General features: G+C 35.1%; 1 protein-coding gene across 2 annotated transcripts in view; it reads left to right on the top strand.

Moving 5' to 3' along the window:
- LOC118892844 overlaps positions 1 to 17,903 on the top strand; it is a 621,373-nt gene that overhangs the window by 44,712 nt on the left and 558,758 nt on the right. For both annotated transcript variants that reach the window (XM_036847838.1, XM_036847836.1), the window contains exon 3: positions 8,168 to 8,281. The gene's annotated coding sequence lies outside the window, so the exon portion shown is untranslated. The remainder of the gene's footprint in view (positions 1 to 8,167; positions 8,282 to 17,903) is intronic.

The following is a 17,903-nucleotide window of genomic DNA, read 5'->3' as shown; positions in this document are numbered from 1 at the left end:
GAAGACAAACTGCAGCCCGTGAGCCCAAATGGAGACCCAGATCTGTCTTTTATTGCTTCCAAATCTATAGTGCATGTAACCTGTAAGATAAGCTGGTGCCATTTGCCGTAGAGCTGAATACAAATCTTAAAGTTCATGGTTAGCCTGAAGTTCTTCAATAATAGCATTTTATCAGCTTACTTCCACCCTCCCCACACACACTCTTCAACTCTCTACAGAGCATTAAAAAATGCCCTAAAAGGTTTTTTAAAAGGCTACTAAATCTTCATCTGAAATTGATCCACAATTATCTACAAGAAGCAGAATCCTTTCTGAGGGTACTTTCAGACTAAATTGGTTTCCCAAGAGGATGATTCTCAATACAATGAAATGGAATCTTTCTCTTGCATTTTTAGGATCTGTGTGCAGCAGTGGTAACATTAAAAAAAAAGGGTCACTGGTCATATGAGAAAGATGACTCTCCCCATCCCTGCTCCTTCAGAATTCGTGCTATATTTTCTAGCTATTTCTACAAAGGCCATGTCTACCAGATTAATCTCTGAAAAATGAAGACCATCCATTCATAGTCATCTGGAAGACCTGTGTTGCACTACTATGCTGTTCAGGAATTTAGTGCCAGCTAACACAATGACTGGTTGACCAATATAGTTTTGATGTGCACAGTAGTAATATGGTTTTTATTCTCCCTCTAAGGAGGAATGTTGGAGGCTGGCTCTTTAAAAATAACCAGTTTAGAATGAAGCAGCCATATGGTTGATTACAATGATGCTTTTCATTTTAGTTCAGTTTTGATTAAGTTAGAATCTGATACTGTAAGTGCTCCCATATAACAACAGAACAAAGTTCAGGCATTTCAGTCTTAGCATTTCATGTTTGTATATAAATGTTGAAATTTTAAAGATAATATGAAGGATCAAGCATTATACATTTAAAATTCTTGATATTTAAAAAGTTTTTCATATTTACATAATGCCTTACTGTAGTACTTAAATTTTTCATATTTATATAATGCCTTACTATACTATTTACTCCAAAATGATATGAAGTTTAGTGAGAAATTGAGGAAAATAAATTAACATGTAAAAATTATTCCTTAAGAAAGGAAGTTCCAAGACAGTTTATCTAATGCAGGTGAAACTGGAATTAAGCAATATATATCTAGATGTTCACATTTTTAGGTTCAGTTCACATTAATAAGGACATTAAATAAAGAGATTCTTTGGTCACATAAAAGAGCTGATTTTCACTCTCCTTTCTCGCTAAGAACCAATGTTGTCTTTCATAGTAATTTATTGTCTTTTTTTTGGTAATGTCTTCTCATAATATAAGAGATGTAGAAATCAGAAAAGAAGGGGGAAATCAAAGGAATATGAGATCTATGTACATTGCTGCAATGATTTTTAATTTGTTCAAATGTTTTTGTATGAAGCTTGCAAAAAACATTTTTCTAAATCATGAATGCCAGAATAAAGTGCATCAACTTGCTACAGTTAAGTTTTAGATAGAAAAAGTTGTTATTATTAATTTTAAAGTTTATATTGAAAAGTTGACTTTTGAAAGCCATTGCATTATGTGCAAATCTTGAAATATAAATGTTATACTATTTTTGTGAGTGTCATAATATCAAAATATTATGCCCATAGGTCTATCACATAGTATCAGGTGTTGATGTTGAATTACTTACTATATAATTTCAGTTTTAGACATTGAACATAATTTAAATTTCTAATTAGTGTTTTTATATGAAGCAGAAAAAAATATGAGGGGATTAAGAAAAACTTGAAGAGTTTTCAGTTACATTTAGAAAAATTTTCCCTGAAAGCTTTTCAGTAACTTTGGTACTCCAGGTATCAGGTTTGTCAGTTATGTTTGACACTGGAAGTTTATTTGAGGAGCCTGTAGAGAATGGTAACCTTGACCCTCCCTGGGAAGCCCTAGTCTGTCAGTCAACCAGTTAGCCTTAGCCTGTTAAGTCAGTCAATCAGCCAGTCAGTCAACCAATGAATTTACATTTACCTGTTACAAGGTAGAACATTTTGGAACCTAAAAGAGAGCGCAAACCATTCTGGGATACTGCACAATCTTAGGCAAAACAGTAGGGTATACTGTACACAGCACTAGGTCCAAAACTTAGTTCAGCAGGCAATTCATTTTATGATTTTTATCAAGTCTAGTTTTTGATCCATGGACTGTTTAATTAGCGTGTTGGCCTAAATAACTCCTGTACCTTGTAATTCTAGAATTCTATGATCTTTTCTTTATTTGTATCAATCCATAGAATAGTAATTCCCAACAATTTCCCACAGCTTTCCGGTGTACTATGAGCTCTTTTCATTGCAACAACTCAAACTGATATTGAATATCATTTCATTTTGTTAAGTCAACTTTACGAACTGTTTTTAGTGATGTCCATCAAGTAGATCATTAAGTCGAATGGTTGGTGGTATAGAATTGGGTACAACTTGTTACAAATAAAAAGTAACATAGGATAATATTAATCCAGTGCTAATGAAAGGTAATTTCCTTAAGAGGGTGGGTATTAGGCCTGTCATATTAAGATAGTAAACAATTATTGGAACAGCAGCACGATGCTAAGTGTGAAAATGTGCATGATAGAATAACTGTGAATGGTTTTCTAAATAGATACTATGACAACTTGTTATACTTTAGTAGTGATTACTTTATAATTATAATTGCCTTTCAAAAAATGTTGCATTGGGTCTTTTAAACTTTACCAAATAATTCAGGCGTTCGTAGAGGTTTTTACAAATATAAGAATTTTAAGATTTACTATAGAAAGTTGGATAATGGAGCTGATACACAGTAAATTCACCTCAAATTAGATGGAACTCTTTGAATCCAGTCTTAAAATTTAAAAAAACATATCTAGAGACAGACCACTTTAAGTCCTCTCTGGCTTAGTGCAGGATGCTTTTCTGAATTTACTGTAAATAGGAATTTTATAAAAAGGAAGGCATGTGTCTGCGTTTTGTTGTGGTACTTAACTTTGAGGACTGTATACTCCAAGTTGCTATGGTGAATAGATATTCAACTTGCAGTCATATTCAAATTTTGAGATTATTTTCTTGATAATTAAATATTTCCCTAACTTATAAAATTCTTAAAACCAGAACTATTGTTTTTAAAAACATGTGAGGTTAATAATAAGTATGAAAAAAATACCTTGGCTCAGAAATGGAAAAATGAAAAGCATGGATCAAATTGCATAGCACCTCTTTGTTAGTTTGACATGAGGCCAGAAGCAAGAGTTTATACTAAACGTTGTTTTTAAAATGCACCCTTTAGTGTTATTTGATATTTTCCCCAAGCAAACTAAGATGTGAAATTTAATAATCCCTTCTGACAATTATATAAAAATAGACTGCCATGCTTAATTGATGACGAGCCGCTTCATCTGCCACCTCCAGACATTCGCTGTAAGTTATTGATATGCGGTTCACAGCCTCTATCCATCAGATCTTTGATTGCATCTGTGTTATTAACCTTTGGGTTGATCTGAGAGTGGCATCACCCGACTAACTGGCTGTCATGTCAGCTTGGCAGCTGGGCTTCACATGGTCTCTTTCACTTTGTCTCCCAAGAGCATCTGAAAAGATAGGGACAAAACGATGTAGCCAATTAATTACCTTGTGATTTCTAGATTGTCCAACTTTTCTCCTGAGATAATGTCAGGAGGAAATAAAATCTAAAATATATGAGTACTTGATGCACTAGAAATATGAGTCAAAAGTCTTTGTGCCGTAGAGACCCAGGTTCTGATTTCAGCTCCAAATCTATGTGACTTTTTGTAAGTTACTTAACTTCTCTGGGCCTCATTGGAAATTATTTGGAGGCAGAGACGGTGAATTTTCCTCCAGGATTTATTCTCCTTGTATTAGTTTATAAATAAGTCCTACCTGTCGGGGACAGATCTATCTTTTGGAAGTGTTAAGGACAAAAGGATATAAAATAAATAAATGAATATGTTGTTAGTTTCCCCTCCCTCAGAGTCTTGGAAGAAGCACATGGGCTCTGAAAGTTATACCACCCTAACTTCACAGTAAATCTGCCTTGACCAATTCTGCCACATACACATAGGTTTTAGTAGGGCTTCTGCTCTCCTAGCTAGAGACATTTCTTAACCTGCCTTATTCTTGAGTGAGATCATCTGACTCAGCTCTGGCTCACAGGAGAACACAAATGTTACATGCAACTTTCAGATTCTGTTCTTAAAATAACCCACTTACACCGCCCCTCCCCCCCCTTTTTTTCCTTTTTCCACTGGCTGGAGAAAGCAATAGTTGGGCTTGGGAAATGGCACCATCTTGGACTCAAGAGATGGAAGCTCTACCTTGAATCTGGCAGAACCCTCTTGGGATAACACATTCTGGATCACCCTATATATCTAAGTATTCTTTAAAAAAGAAATAAACCTGTATCTTTTTTTTAAAGTCAATGTATATTCGGGTCTCTTTGCTAAAGTAGCTTAGTTTAAATCCTAATAAATATAAACACCTACATTCTGATATTTTTATGAGGGTTAAATTATATAAGCCATGTAAAATGCTTGCATGTGGTACTGTGCAGACACTCTCTTTGCAGATGGAATTTTTAAATTATCTAGTTTTGTTTGGACAGACAAGTAATCCTAAAATCAATAGAGAAGTTAAACCTCAGTGTTAATGGTTTTTAAAATCTCTATTTCTTTACCTTAATAATAAATGTTTCACTGGTTTAGCATTTACAGGGCAAAGGTACTGCCCAGTATCATCCCATCCCATCTTCATATTTATTATCCTTTATGGATATTTGGATGAGTTTATAATGTATATAAAGTTTATAGGACATGTAGTAGGTGCTCAACACATGTTAAAATAGTCTACTTCTTTCCTTTTATCACATTCTACATTAGATATAAAATATAATGGCTTTCAAGCTCACAGATATTCACCCATTAGCCTTCGTATTCGTTTGAGGAACTGCACCTTCTCCCCACATTCTAACAATATGATAAAAGGGAACTGTTGGGATCTTGCCTCTTTCTTCATAGCCCTTAATGGACTTGTGAATATTTCCCTAGGATTTCTAAAATATTGGTAAGAGAGAGGCACTCTTTCCCTGTGGTTCTGCTATTTTGGAAATGTGAAAATTAAAGCTTTCTGTAGTTTCATCTGCTGTCACACAGCAATAGTTGTGGTAATAACTGATTTTCTTGTTCTAAATGCGCAAGACAAGTTTCACTCTGCTTTTCTTGTAATTTGAGTCCATGAAACAAAATATTTCTCCTTGATTAAGGTGAATTAAGGTGGGTTTCTTTCACTTGCTGTGAAAATAATCCCTGAATAATGAGGAGCCTCTTTGCTTCAGTGCAGTGTCTCCCATGGGCTGTGGCTGGAACAAAGATCACTATGCCTGAATTCTCTGCCAGATTAAGTCGGCAAGTGCCCTGCCTTATACAAAGAGAGTTGTTCTCTAGGACACAATCCTACCCTCAAGGGGTTTACCATAGAGAAGAAATGATATGAACAAAATAAATAGCTAAATAACAATACAAGCTTTAAGTAACTGTGAAAGGCAATAAAAAAAAAAGATATGACAAGGTAGCGCAGTGTTATCACAAATAATTTCCTGTGGAACTTGAGGTTCAGGGCAGTAAGCAAAGCAAAGCATATCATAAATCATTAAGAGAATATTTGTTTAAAACTTCTGTGGGATAGTACCTGCAGGCATGCCTTCCCTTTTTCTGCAGCCTGAATAAGGTACATAGAGTTAGGTCAGCAGCCATGTAACAGAGCAGGACCCTATGGGGTCTTCCTGGGACAGGCCCTTCCCCCATATCCTCTGCTTTAGCTCCTCTCTGTTACCTAGATAACAGTATTTCCTGAGTTGTTTTACAGATGTGAAAATCCCCCACCAAATGGAAGATGTTAACTACTTGAAGACCAGGTGCACATAGCCCCAGGCCTCCTGGAGCCTAAGGACTGATACTGTTAACCCCCGTGACACAGATGGCCCTGCAATAAACCTTTCTCTGCTCCAAACAAGGATGTTTTGGTTTGTTTGGCCTCACTGTGTGTCAGGCACATGAACTTGCGCTAACAGCAAAACCGTAAAATCTGAAAAGATATGAAGCCTCTAAAGGCTTTTCTCCCCCGCTCCCCACTACCCTCATCACTCCTCCCCTCCCTGAGTATCCTGCCTTCTTTAGCTCTCCCTTAAGAGCTAAGTTCTCTCCTTTTCCTCGCAGAAGAGGCTGCGCGATTCTACACACTGGCCCAGCAGGATGTAGCACTATGTGCATCCCCAGAAGCATAAAGGTTCTAGAGTTGATTGAATTAACTGTGCTGCATAGTATTCAGTGAAATATAATTAAGCCTCACATTTTCTCTAACTCCTTGGTTGTAGTTTTCATTTACGGTTCCAGACCTCCTGGGAATGCTGGGGAAATTCTCCTGAACCACAGTACATTTGTTTGGGTATTTGTTTGCATACCTGCTGAAAGCCTTTCCACAAGTTCTGAATATTGTTTCCTATATGTCAGCTGCTCACCTAGTTTCCCTCATGGGTCACATCTGTAACACCCACTTCTTTTATTCTCTTATAAATGAACTGGTCATCCAAACCACGTTATCGACTGACTTAGAATGTTATCACCATGATCACCTTGATTAATTTGCTAACCTCGGGGATTAAGCTGTCTTGACTATTAACAGTGGTTTGAAAAAGCAAGAATTTGCCACTTCCTTTGGTTGGTACTATGTAGACTGCTTGCCATATGGCCTGGGCACACATGACCTAGTTAGAGAGGCAGAGCTACGTGTTGGCAAAAAAATTGGAGGCCTTGGAGCAGGAACTGTAGACTGACATGGCTTTAAGCTAGGGCCTAGCAATTACTAGCTGTATCACCCTAATCAAGTTACTTACTATCTTTAATTTCTTTAAGTTTCACCAATTGTGAGGTAAGACTAGCAAACACAACGTACAGACTTGTAAAACTTAAGAATGACAGCATTCATAAAATATTCACCAGGTCTCTAGTGAGCACTCAATAAATAGTAACCATTAGTTGTGATTGAGATGACAGTGAATATGAATAAGCAACAAGTAAATGTATAAATATGATTCTGTGATACTTTTTATATTGTAAAAATAATTTAGCAAATTAAAGGAACCATTTGGGGGCTTAGTTTGAAAGCTTAGTATTCCTCTAAAGAAAAAAAAATGAGGACAAGATTCATCCTTAGATAATTTTAAACTAAAGTTATTCTAAAATTTAATCCAATAAACAATTACTGGGTTTGGAATAAAGTCATTCTAAAATTTAATCCAGTAAACAGTTATTGGGTGTTGTCTTTGTGCCAGGAAATATGCAAGCATCAGGAATACAAAATTAAGTATAGTTTAGTGATATAAGCATACTGATTGAGCATGTACATGAGATAACCTGAATGTGAAAGTGAAACAGATAGTTGTTCAGACATGAAATGATAAGTGTGTGATATTTTCTAGTCTGCATAACTGTTTGATTTATTTCATTTATACGTTCATATTTTACTAGCTGTGGTTTTTCAAGATATAATTGAATTTCTACAACAGGAAAGGAGAAGCATTTTAATTTCCATCAAGATTTAGTATATGTATTTTTCACTGCAACATCCATGCTCTTACTATTAAACTAGGATAAATAATGTGTAGAATTTATTGTTTGATCATGATTGCTTACCTACCCAAAATAAAAATTGGAAGAAATTTACTTGTGTATAGATAATTAATCTTGCTCAATTGTCTAAAAATAACATCTATATGGATAACTGATTATGGTACTTTCGTTCCTCACTTATTTTCTCATCCTATAAATTTTTATCTTCAACTATTCAGTTATTGGGAGATAACATTTTGTGATTTAAAAAAGGCAGCTAATTTTATGTAAATGTTTTGGTTCTTGATATGTAAAGATGTAAGGACAAATACAAATATAAAATAAAAGGTTTGATTCTCCCTGTGAAAAATAAGCGAAGAGATGTCCTACCCTCCCTTTTCTTAGATATTTGCTTTAGAAAATTTATAATTGTAAATACTTTCTCAGTCTCTTTGAAATGTATGTAAACCTTTTTAAAGTTATATAAGTCTTTTGTCAGTTTTACAATTCTGGAATATCTTTCTGTAGGACCTAGGAATCATACCTTTGAATATAATCATCAAGGAAGGTAGCACCCATATGTCCCAGTTTCTGTGAGAGCCCAACCATGACCAAGTTGCAAAACTACCACCTGTCATAGAGGTAAGAATTTAATTTGCCTTTGGGTAAATCCAGTTAACTAATATAATGGGTCATCTCAGTTAGGTGAATTTAGAATGAACTATGTGTGACAGTGGTGCTGTCAAGTCCTCTTACTTGAACAATAGTTATTGTTTACCTTGGGGACATGTATGGAATGGGTTGTATCTGCTTGGCTATATGAAAGGGTGAGATTTCTTTCTGCCTTTGAAATCTCTTAGTGAGTTACCTGTAAGGCTCATCATGTTCTGGCTTAATACTCATTCAAAAATAAAATTATTTTCTCTCACTTCTGCCTTTGTGAAGCCATTTTTCTGGCTCAGCAGAAGATTTTTTAAAAATTATATTTCCCCAACAAAGGTGAACACAAATATTCGCTCATTAAACCATTCATAGTTTTTAAAATGTTATTTAAACACTGCTCAACAACTACTTAAAAATAAATAAAAATCTGTATACATGCACATATGTATTAGGTTGAATCATTTGATAATGTTGTTTTGTAAGTGAAAAACAGTAGAATATCAGCAGTTTCATGTGTTATAACCTAAATTATATGCATTTAGAGAAATGTGTGGAAGAATCTACAGCTAACTGTTAATATCAGCTAATTAGTTGGGGAGAGATTATTACATTTTCTTTTATGTATCTATCCTCATATTTTTTAACTTGTTGCAATAAGTTTGTATTATTGTTTATCTTGGTTTACAAAGTAAATTGATTTTTAAAAAGATGCTAGTTGCACTTGCAACATAAAGGTCATTAATCAAGGCAGGGACAATTCCCCTTTTACGTTTCTTTTAATGTCCAGCTCCTAATGTAGTGCTACATAAGTATTTGTAAAAGGAAAAAAAATGAAAAAAATGTGTGAATGAATGAATGACCATAGCCAGAGAAGATTTTTGAGGGAATAGTGAAGACTTAAAGAAGCTATACTGAAATCGTTGACAGGTGTTTGGGGGTAAAAAACAAAAAAACAAAAAGAAACAGAGGCAGTATATAAATAAATAAATAAATACCTTTTTGGAAAAGTTTGGCCAATAATAGACTCAGTAAAGTGACCTACATTGTTCAAAAGAGATCCTTTTGTAGTTGTGAGTTCTCAGAGCATATTTGCATGCTTATTAACATCATTGTTGGTGGCAAAGAGGTTGAAGATAGAGAAGGAGACAGGATAACTAAAAGGTAGAGATCACTGAGAAAGCAGGAGGAGGTACTGGTCTTAATTTGGTTCATACAGAGTTCTTCCATTATTCCTAAAAAGAAGAAAAGGTCGCAGAGGCAGGTCTATTTGTGCATCTGTTGGAAGATTGGGAGGATCTTGGCTGATGATGACTTTTCTGTCTCTGTGAGGCCTGGAAATGAGATATGATGCATCTGTTTTTCATGTTGCAATTGCTCTTGCTGAGTCCAGTATCTGTACAAACAGAAGTGGTACCTTACATGCTTTCAAAGCTGCAAGTTTTAGTGGTCATTTGCATGCCCAGCTACTAATTCTGAAGAATGGTCATTGTGCCTGAGTGCCTAGGACAGATGGTTTTTCACCTTTAGTTACATATTGCCAAATAAACTCTCCCCTTATGGACAACCCTGGAGTTGATCACAGATCATCAGCCCATTTTCTCCTTTCCTCTTGGTGAGTTCCTATTTGGGGTCCTTGGTTCCTTTCTTCAGTCAGGACCACCAAAGGACTTGAAAAGAAGGGAATGAATTCTGGATCCCTTTTCTTCCAGAGACTCTGTATTAATTGGGGTTCAGTCAGGAAACCAGAAGTAACTCCAGGTATTTCAAACAACAAATGGCTTAATAGAGGGGATTAAAAAAAATTAGAAGGTCTGGGATAGAAAAGATTAGGGAAGCCACTCTACCATTTAGGAAATCAGGAAATGATCAAATTATAGGAAACCACTGCCATTGATTTCACTGCCCACTGTACTGAAGCAGGTGAATCTTTGGAGGACACTGGGAAGTTGCTGGAAAACCCTTGATGCTGAAGCCTTAGTAATTGCCAGCCACAGCCATGAGAATAATAATTGCTTTTGCTTTTTGCTTTTCTTCCAGATTTACACTAGCTCCTCTCATTGGCAGAATCTAATCTAGGGCCATAATGACAGTAATTCTTGAAAATGCAGTTCCCAGGCTTCCAGCTCCTATGATAAAAGGAGAACATAGAAGGGGAAAAGTGGGCTGAGTGGCCCACACAATTCCACACAATCCAGCACATTCCTCAGCCAAATTACCTACATCCTTTCCCAGGGAACAGTTCCCACTTGACCTACAGTATGAAGTGCTGAATATGTGTTCTTGCTAACTCGGGTGAGACCCTAGTAGAAACTTATGCCAAAAGTTGATAACCTTAGAAAGTTGAAGTTTGTCAAGCACTAAAGGGCTGGGTTGATTTGCCTCTAGCTGCCATTATCACAACTCTCTTAGCAGTAGCCCCAAGGGCATAGCAAATTAGTGTAGGAGTCATTCATAGGGCTGCCAAGCAGAAACTCAGTAATATTTCTATGCTTCCTCTAACTCCCACCAAGTTGTTTGAAAACCGAAATGGGGAAAGGAAGTACCACTTTCAAAGGATCACTAAACAGTTGCATTCAGAATAAGTTATACTTCTCAATCTATGAAGGTAACTCTGTTGCATGTAATAATTTAATAAAGACAATTTCTAAGAAAGTTCGAGATAAAAAAATTTATAGATGAGATTGCTTTGAAGATTAACTTAAAGCAACCTTGTGAACTAACATTGGTAAAGAAAGTAGAAATTTAAGAAAATATGAGCAGGATGCAAAGACTAAAATTACAGTATATTCACTTAGGTTATTATACTGAGTAGTCCACAAGGAACCATTACAGTTAAACTTAGTAATAAAATTTGGAAATGAGAATATCATAATAAAATCAGAGAGTTTTATGAAACCATGATCAACCCCTTCAGTTTTATGAAATGTCAAGAATTTTTTATTTCTGGATTTAAATCTGAATGTCTTAGATAGCCTGCTACTTACTTCTTCCACAAGAATATTGGCAAGCGTATCAAACAACTATCTTGCTTTGTAGAAGCCTCATTTTATTTCTGTTTAGGGAAAAGTCCAGATTCTGGGAAGAAGATAGTGGTCATAACAGGACCATTAGATGCTTAAATTGAGGCTGATGGAAACAGAAATGGAAGACTTAAAACATATTCTTCAGTTTTAGGAGAAACTGAAATTTGAGGCCATGCTTGGCAATGCTTGAATTTCAGTCTTAGTTAAATACACAGTTTAAGACCTCTGAAATACAACACATACAGCTTTTAAAACATGGGCATGGAAAAATAAAAGTCCCTTATTTCTCACTTCTTTTATTCTCACAGTTGAATAAATTTTCCATTTTTTTTTTTGTACTCTGCAGTCTAAGAAATGTGAAAATCTGGTTTTTAATAAAGGATCGTTTATTAAACACTGAGGATTTAAAAAGTACCTTCTCAAACACTGAGAGTTTCTTTATTGTTAATTGTTCTAAAATCTTCTCCCAGAGATTTTGTAATTTAAAATTGAGAGCAATTTAACCTGATGTATATGTGATGTGATGCATATGATGTATCATATGATAATATATATCATATGTGTGGCCATGAGCCATGTTTCATGCTTCTTTGTAGTTCTCAATTGTGCATGGCACAGTGCATATTATAGGCATGCAATAAACATTGCAAATGGCATGGTTGATGATGATGGTGATGTGACTATGCTGGATAGGTAGATTAAAACATGATTGGGGAATTGCTTGAATGCCAATCTGATAACATTAGATACAATTTTTTACCTAAGGGTAGAAAAGAATTATGGAAGATTTAGGTGATGAAGTCAAAATTTTAAGGAAGAATCTATAGTCGCATATATAATGAAATCAAGCACAGTGGGGAAAAGAAAATCTATTGACAGGAAATCCAGTTTAAAAATGTAGATTAGTTGCCTGAGGAAGAAGAAAATTAGCAATTCAGGCTTTTTAGAAAATCATAAATGAATTAATAAGAACTTGAACCTCAATGACATTCGTGACAATGAAAATAATGCAGTGAATAATGTGAATTGTGACTCCTGACATGAAATCAGAGTGTTTATATGATCAGAATCCCTCAATCCCTAATATATCAGTGCTACTGTCACCTTTGCTATATTGCAAAGAATGTAGAATATGTGTGTAGGACTGCCTCCTAGTCACTAATGGCTATCTCACCCTCAAATGTAGCATAATGGGTTGGAATATATGTGGTTTGCAAATACATATTCTTTTGTCATTTAAGCTAGAGAGTGAAATGTACTGAACAAACTGCTCTATAACACTTTTATGTTCGGCTTGCAACCTTGGGATCTTAGCACACTTTGTGTTACCACTCTGGCTATGATAGATATAAGAAGAGACTAGAGGGGGAAAGAAGAATGGCTCCATTTCCCTATGGCCCATTGCTAGAGCCAGCCTAAGATTCTGCTTGCTCCCTCTTTAGCCCCCAGATTGTTTCTAATCCTTTTTGCATTTCAAGTGAAACATCAACTCCTAGTATGGAGGCATTACCAAGGTGATGTGATCACCTCAGTCACTGAAGAGGAGAAAGAATCTCAAAAAGAGGCAAACAGATAAAAGATACAAAGAGAGAACAAAGGAGTAAGAATTTTTGCCATATTCAAACTCCATTTGCAATCTTTTTACTCTTCATACCCAAATTTTGCCATTTATTATTGCATCTTAACTGTGTTTCTCTGGTGCCTTCATTTTGCCCTTGATAGGGTGTAGGCTGTGAGAGTGGAAAAGGGATCTGAATCCCATGTATTATGCGGTTTCTTAGTTCTTATTCTCTCATATACAACAACACAATTTTTTGCACACTACTTATAATACTTGATACAATTTTAAAAATTAAGTAACTTTTAAAACTTCGGCAATTTTATTTCAAAAGTTGATTTCATATCACAAATGATGGGTTCAGGACATGCTACCCCAAAATATGACACCTTAGTATATTGAATATTTTAAGTTGAAGGAGTTTGAAAAAAACAGCAGAAGCAGAAAGGTCTCTTTAGCTTTCCCCTGCCCTTCTCCCCTGAAACAGGTGGCAAAATCCTCATGTGAGAGGTGTCCTCCCTATGTCCCAGAAGAAAGGAGCATCCTTATCTCCGAAGACAAAGGGATGCCAAGAAGAATTCAAACAGGTCTTGCTAAGTTTTTCCCAGTTTACTACACTTACTTCATACCCTCTGACCTATCATATTTCTACATGACTGCCCACTCTTCATCAACTTAGCATAAAAATACTCAGGTCTGTTTCTTTGAGTCTCCATTTCCTAATGTAGACTTCCATGTCATATAAAACTTATATTAAATAAATCTGTGTTCTTTTCTTCTATTAATATGTCTTTGTCAATTTAATTTTCAAGCCCAGTTAGAGACCCTAACGGGGGTTGAGGAGAACTTTTTCCTCCCCTACACTACCATAAAAAATATACTTAGCATAAAAGAGAGCAACAATAAAAATGTATAAATTAAATAGTATCTCTGTAATAACCTGAAATAATTTTGTGGATCTCTAGAGGTACATGCACCACACTTTGGGAGCATGGCATTAGAGGCTAGAATGCATCATGAAAGAGTTTCAAAGGCAGAATTATCAAGGTATTTGGTGACTGATTCTGAGTAAGGAGGGCACAGTTGGCACAAATAATAATTAACTGTAATATTTGAGTAAACTAATAACAATGAAAAAAGTGAAAATACTAAGCATATCATTAAAGATTATAAACTGGTATTTGTGCAAACAGCAAGGAAGGAGATATAGGTTTAGAATTCATTGTCCTCTGATTGATATTTGATGATCCAAGAAAGGATGTTCTAGTTCTCTTTCACAGAAAGAATAAAGAAAGAAACAACATATAAGCATTGCAAAATGGCATATATGCATTCATGAAAAACTTTACATTCTGCATAACTGTATCCTGCAAATAAGGCTTACATGAAAGATAAGACTGGGTCAAACCTGTCAAACTCTTCACAACTTTGTAACCAGAGCACTAGCATAAACAGAAATAATCCTAATTTTGAAAGACATTGACAGGTTTTTAAAAAGGCAAATTCCTAATAAATAAATTATACTGTAAAAATAAGATTTTTAAAAGAAACCAAAAAAGGGAAAGTAGCTTGATGGAAGGTATATAGAGAAGAGTGTGGAGTTACACGATGGGAAGAAATTGGTAATAAAGACAAAGCAAGTGGCCAAACTGAGCCAAGACAAAGAATGTGTGATGATAAACACTCCTCAGTGGCTTGCTGTCATTTAGCCCCTTGTGGTAGGCAGAGTAATGGACCCTCAAGGATGTCCATGTCTTAATCCCTAGAACCTGTAGATATATTACTTCACATGGCAAAGGGAAGTTCTTACGTGTAAAGACTTTGAGATTGGGAGATCATCCTGGATTATTTGGGTGGCCCCAATCTAATGACACAGGTTCTTAAAAGCAGAGAAACTTTCCTGGCTGTGGACAGAGGCACATGTGAATATGAAGAATGGTCAGAGAGATACAACATTGCTGGTTGTGAAGATGGAGTAAGGGGACTCAGAGCAAGAAATGTGGGCAGCCTCTAGAAACTGGAAAAGGCAAGAAAACAGATTCTTCTCTAGAGCCTCCAGAAAGGAATGCAGCTCTGCAGACACCTTAATCTTAGCCTAGTGAGATACAAGATCCCTGCCAGATTACTGTTGCTGCTAGCGCTACTACTACCACTACTATAGATCTGTTAAGACAATAAATCAGATAAGATACAGATTGTCCAGTTAAGTTTGAATTTCAAATAAGTGATAAATAATTTTTGTTTTAATGTAAGTGTATCTCATACAGTATTTGGAGCATATTTATACTAAAAAGTTATCCATCATTTATCTAAAATTAAAATCTACATAGGCATCCTGTATTTTTATTTGCTCAATCTGGCAACCCTACTTGTTCTAAAAACTCTTAAATTTAAGACACTTTTAATATTAATATATTTGAAATCAGAAGGAATCTTTCAACTTAGGTATCGGATGTGTTTCACTGTACTTTACAAAAAACCTCATTAAATTTATGGTGTATCTTACAACGTATGGCATCTTAAAATCATGGAAATATGTATGAACTTTTCTTGAAAAACGTCACGTCTTTTTAAAAATATTCCATATGTTTAACATTTGTATCTAATTGGTTAATTGATTTTTACATTTAATTGTCTGAGAGTACATTTGTGTCTATTGTTTATGAACTACTTCTGGCATATTTAAATTTAATCCATGATAGCGGAAAATATTAAGCAAAAAAATTTCATCCTGTGATATGCTAAGATAAGAGGGTAAGACAAATGTATTTGTGTTTGTGTGAGGCAGCTGCTATTTGCAAAGTAAATGAACAGCGGAGCAGGTTCACATGTTCCTGTATACAGTGTGTATAAGCAGTAATGATTCCAAAGAGAGCCTGATGCTGAAAGACTTTTCAGTCATGACTTCACACTATATCTGATCTTCAGTTTGAATTGTTTTCCAATCACTTAATGTCTTAAGTGTCCAAAGAATTTTACTCCAAAATTCTAGTTATTTGAATTTTTATCTTTGTGTTTTCATATTTATTTTTAACTTTTCTTTTTTCTCTACACTTACAGATTTTAGACTTATAAATCTTTGTTCTGCATGCTATCTTTTAATTTAAATATGTTAGGGACTGTGTACATATTGTGAACTGATTAGGTTTTAATCAGTTACTTTACTGACTGAGGCAAAGAGTCTCAGGAAAACCAGTAAGAAAATTATCAATATTCCTTAGAATTTCCATATACATTTAGGCAAAATTTTTCTGGCCATAAAGTTATTCAAATAAACTAAACTTGTTAAGTCTGAATAAATTTACTCTGGTTTATATCACAGACTTGTGACAATAAATGCACTCTGCATTCCAATATGGCACAATAGATGGAAAAATCTATTTAAAAATGATAAACAGGGGAGCCTTTCTTGTATGTAAACAATCAAAAGATTCATCCATTGGCAGCCACAATTTGTGTCCAAAACTGAGGATTAAAATTAGGGCAATCTTCTAAAAGAGGACTACTAAAAAAATACGTAAATTAACAAGACAATTGATTTTAACCAACTGTGCATGAAGCTCATCTTATTCGTTCTGGCTATTTTTTAAAAACAAGTGAAAAACTTGTGTATAATTTTGTGGTATTTCATTTGTATTCTTCTTTTTCTTTCTTCTAAATTTGTAGTTTTATTATTTTATACTTTGTCATAAGTTAAATACAAAACATAAATAACATTTATTATTTAAAAACTTTTCAGCATAGTAATCTTAGGAATACTTTCACATAATATTTGACATTAAGTTGAACAACAGCAACCCTCTCTGACTTATAAAAACAGTGGCAGTGCAGAGCAGAATGAATTATAAAGGGCAAAATCTCCCAGAAGCTATGAAGAATTAAGAAATATCTCAGTTTGTGTTATTCGATTTGGTATTATATTACTCTGAATTGCCCAAGGTTGCTTTTGAAAAAAAAATGTAATCCTTCATTTCATGACCCACCAATATCTGTAGGAGTTGCTGTATTAGATGGTCAATGGAAGCTATATTTAAAGGCTGAAAAATCGTGTTGAGTTTGTGTATTTTATATGTAGTGACAATTTTTTCAACAAAAAGTCTCTTTGTACTTATATCTCATAAATGGAGGTTTTTGCTTCAAATTGCAAAGTATTCTCTTAGGTCATATTTAAGGAAGCAAAGGTTTCTAGCTATAAACCGTCACAGCTTTAAAACAGATGCTTTTCAAAGTTCACTTACAGTTTGGTTTGTTGCTACCAGGAATACATTTTCACATGTATTTAACGTTTGAAATCATGATTAGGTTCCAAGAAGAGTCTGAAAAAGAACTGAAAATATCAAATAATAAGATGAACTATATTTTCAGTGGTAAAGTATGTTGGAATTATAATTTAGGATTCCAGAATCCATTTATCTATTCCTTTCCCCCCTCCCTTGCTACATGTTACAAAAAGTAGTAACAAAAAGTTACGTCGGTGAAAGAATTACAAAAAGTTTCATCCATGAAAGAATAACAGTTTTGGAATAAAAAACATCTAGGTTTGAACTGGGGTTTACTTTTGGCAAGTTTCTGTAAAGCAGGGATAATGACAGTGTGCCATTTTGAGGAGACAATTCTCCATTTTTTTTTTTTTTTTGTGCAAGGTCTGGACTTTCTGAACAAAACTCACTGGAGAACTTTGTTAAAAGGTGATTAATAGCAAACATGCCTTGAAACCTTAAGATGGTGAACTGCTCCAAAGATATTTAGACTTACCTCCTCTAGGGCCATTTGCTGTTGTTCCAGCTTTGGAGGGCTGGGGACTTTCCACTCCCTTCCCAGGCAAAGATTTGTTTACATTCCAGCTTGAAGGCCTCTCTCTTCAAGGGAAGGAGGGACAGATGTATTAACTGCCCTATACAACTTCTGAGTGTCACAAATCAGGGCTCCTCCTCTGTGGTGCAGCCCCACTGCAAGCACAGGGTAACATCAGGCTCTCACCACATTGCCCAGTGAAGGCTGCAGTTTGGGGGACCAGCAC

This window comes from Balaenoptera musculus, chromosome 3 (genome assembly GCF_009873245.2).
Source record: "Balaenoptera musculus isolate JJ_BM4_2016_0621 chromosome 3, mBalMus1.pri.v3, whole genome shotgun sequence".
Taxonomy (NCBI): Eukaryota; Metazoa; Chordata; class Mammalia; order Artiodactyla; family Balaenopteridae; genus Balaenoptera; species Balaenoptera musculus.
The sequence above is the reverse complement of the archived record's forward strand: the minus strand, read 5'-3'. Positions and strand labels throughout refer to the sequence as shown.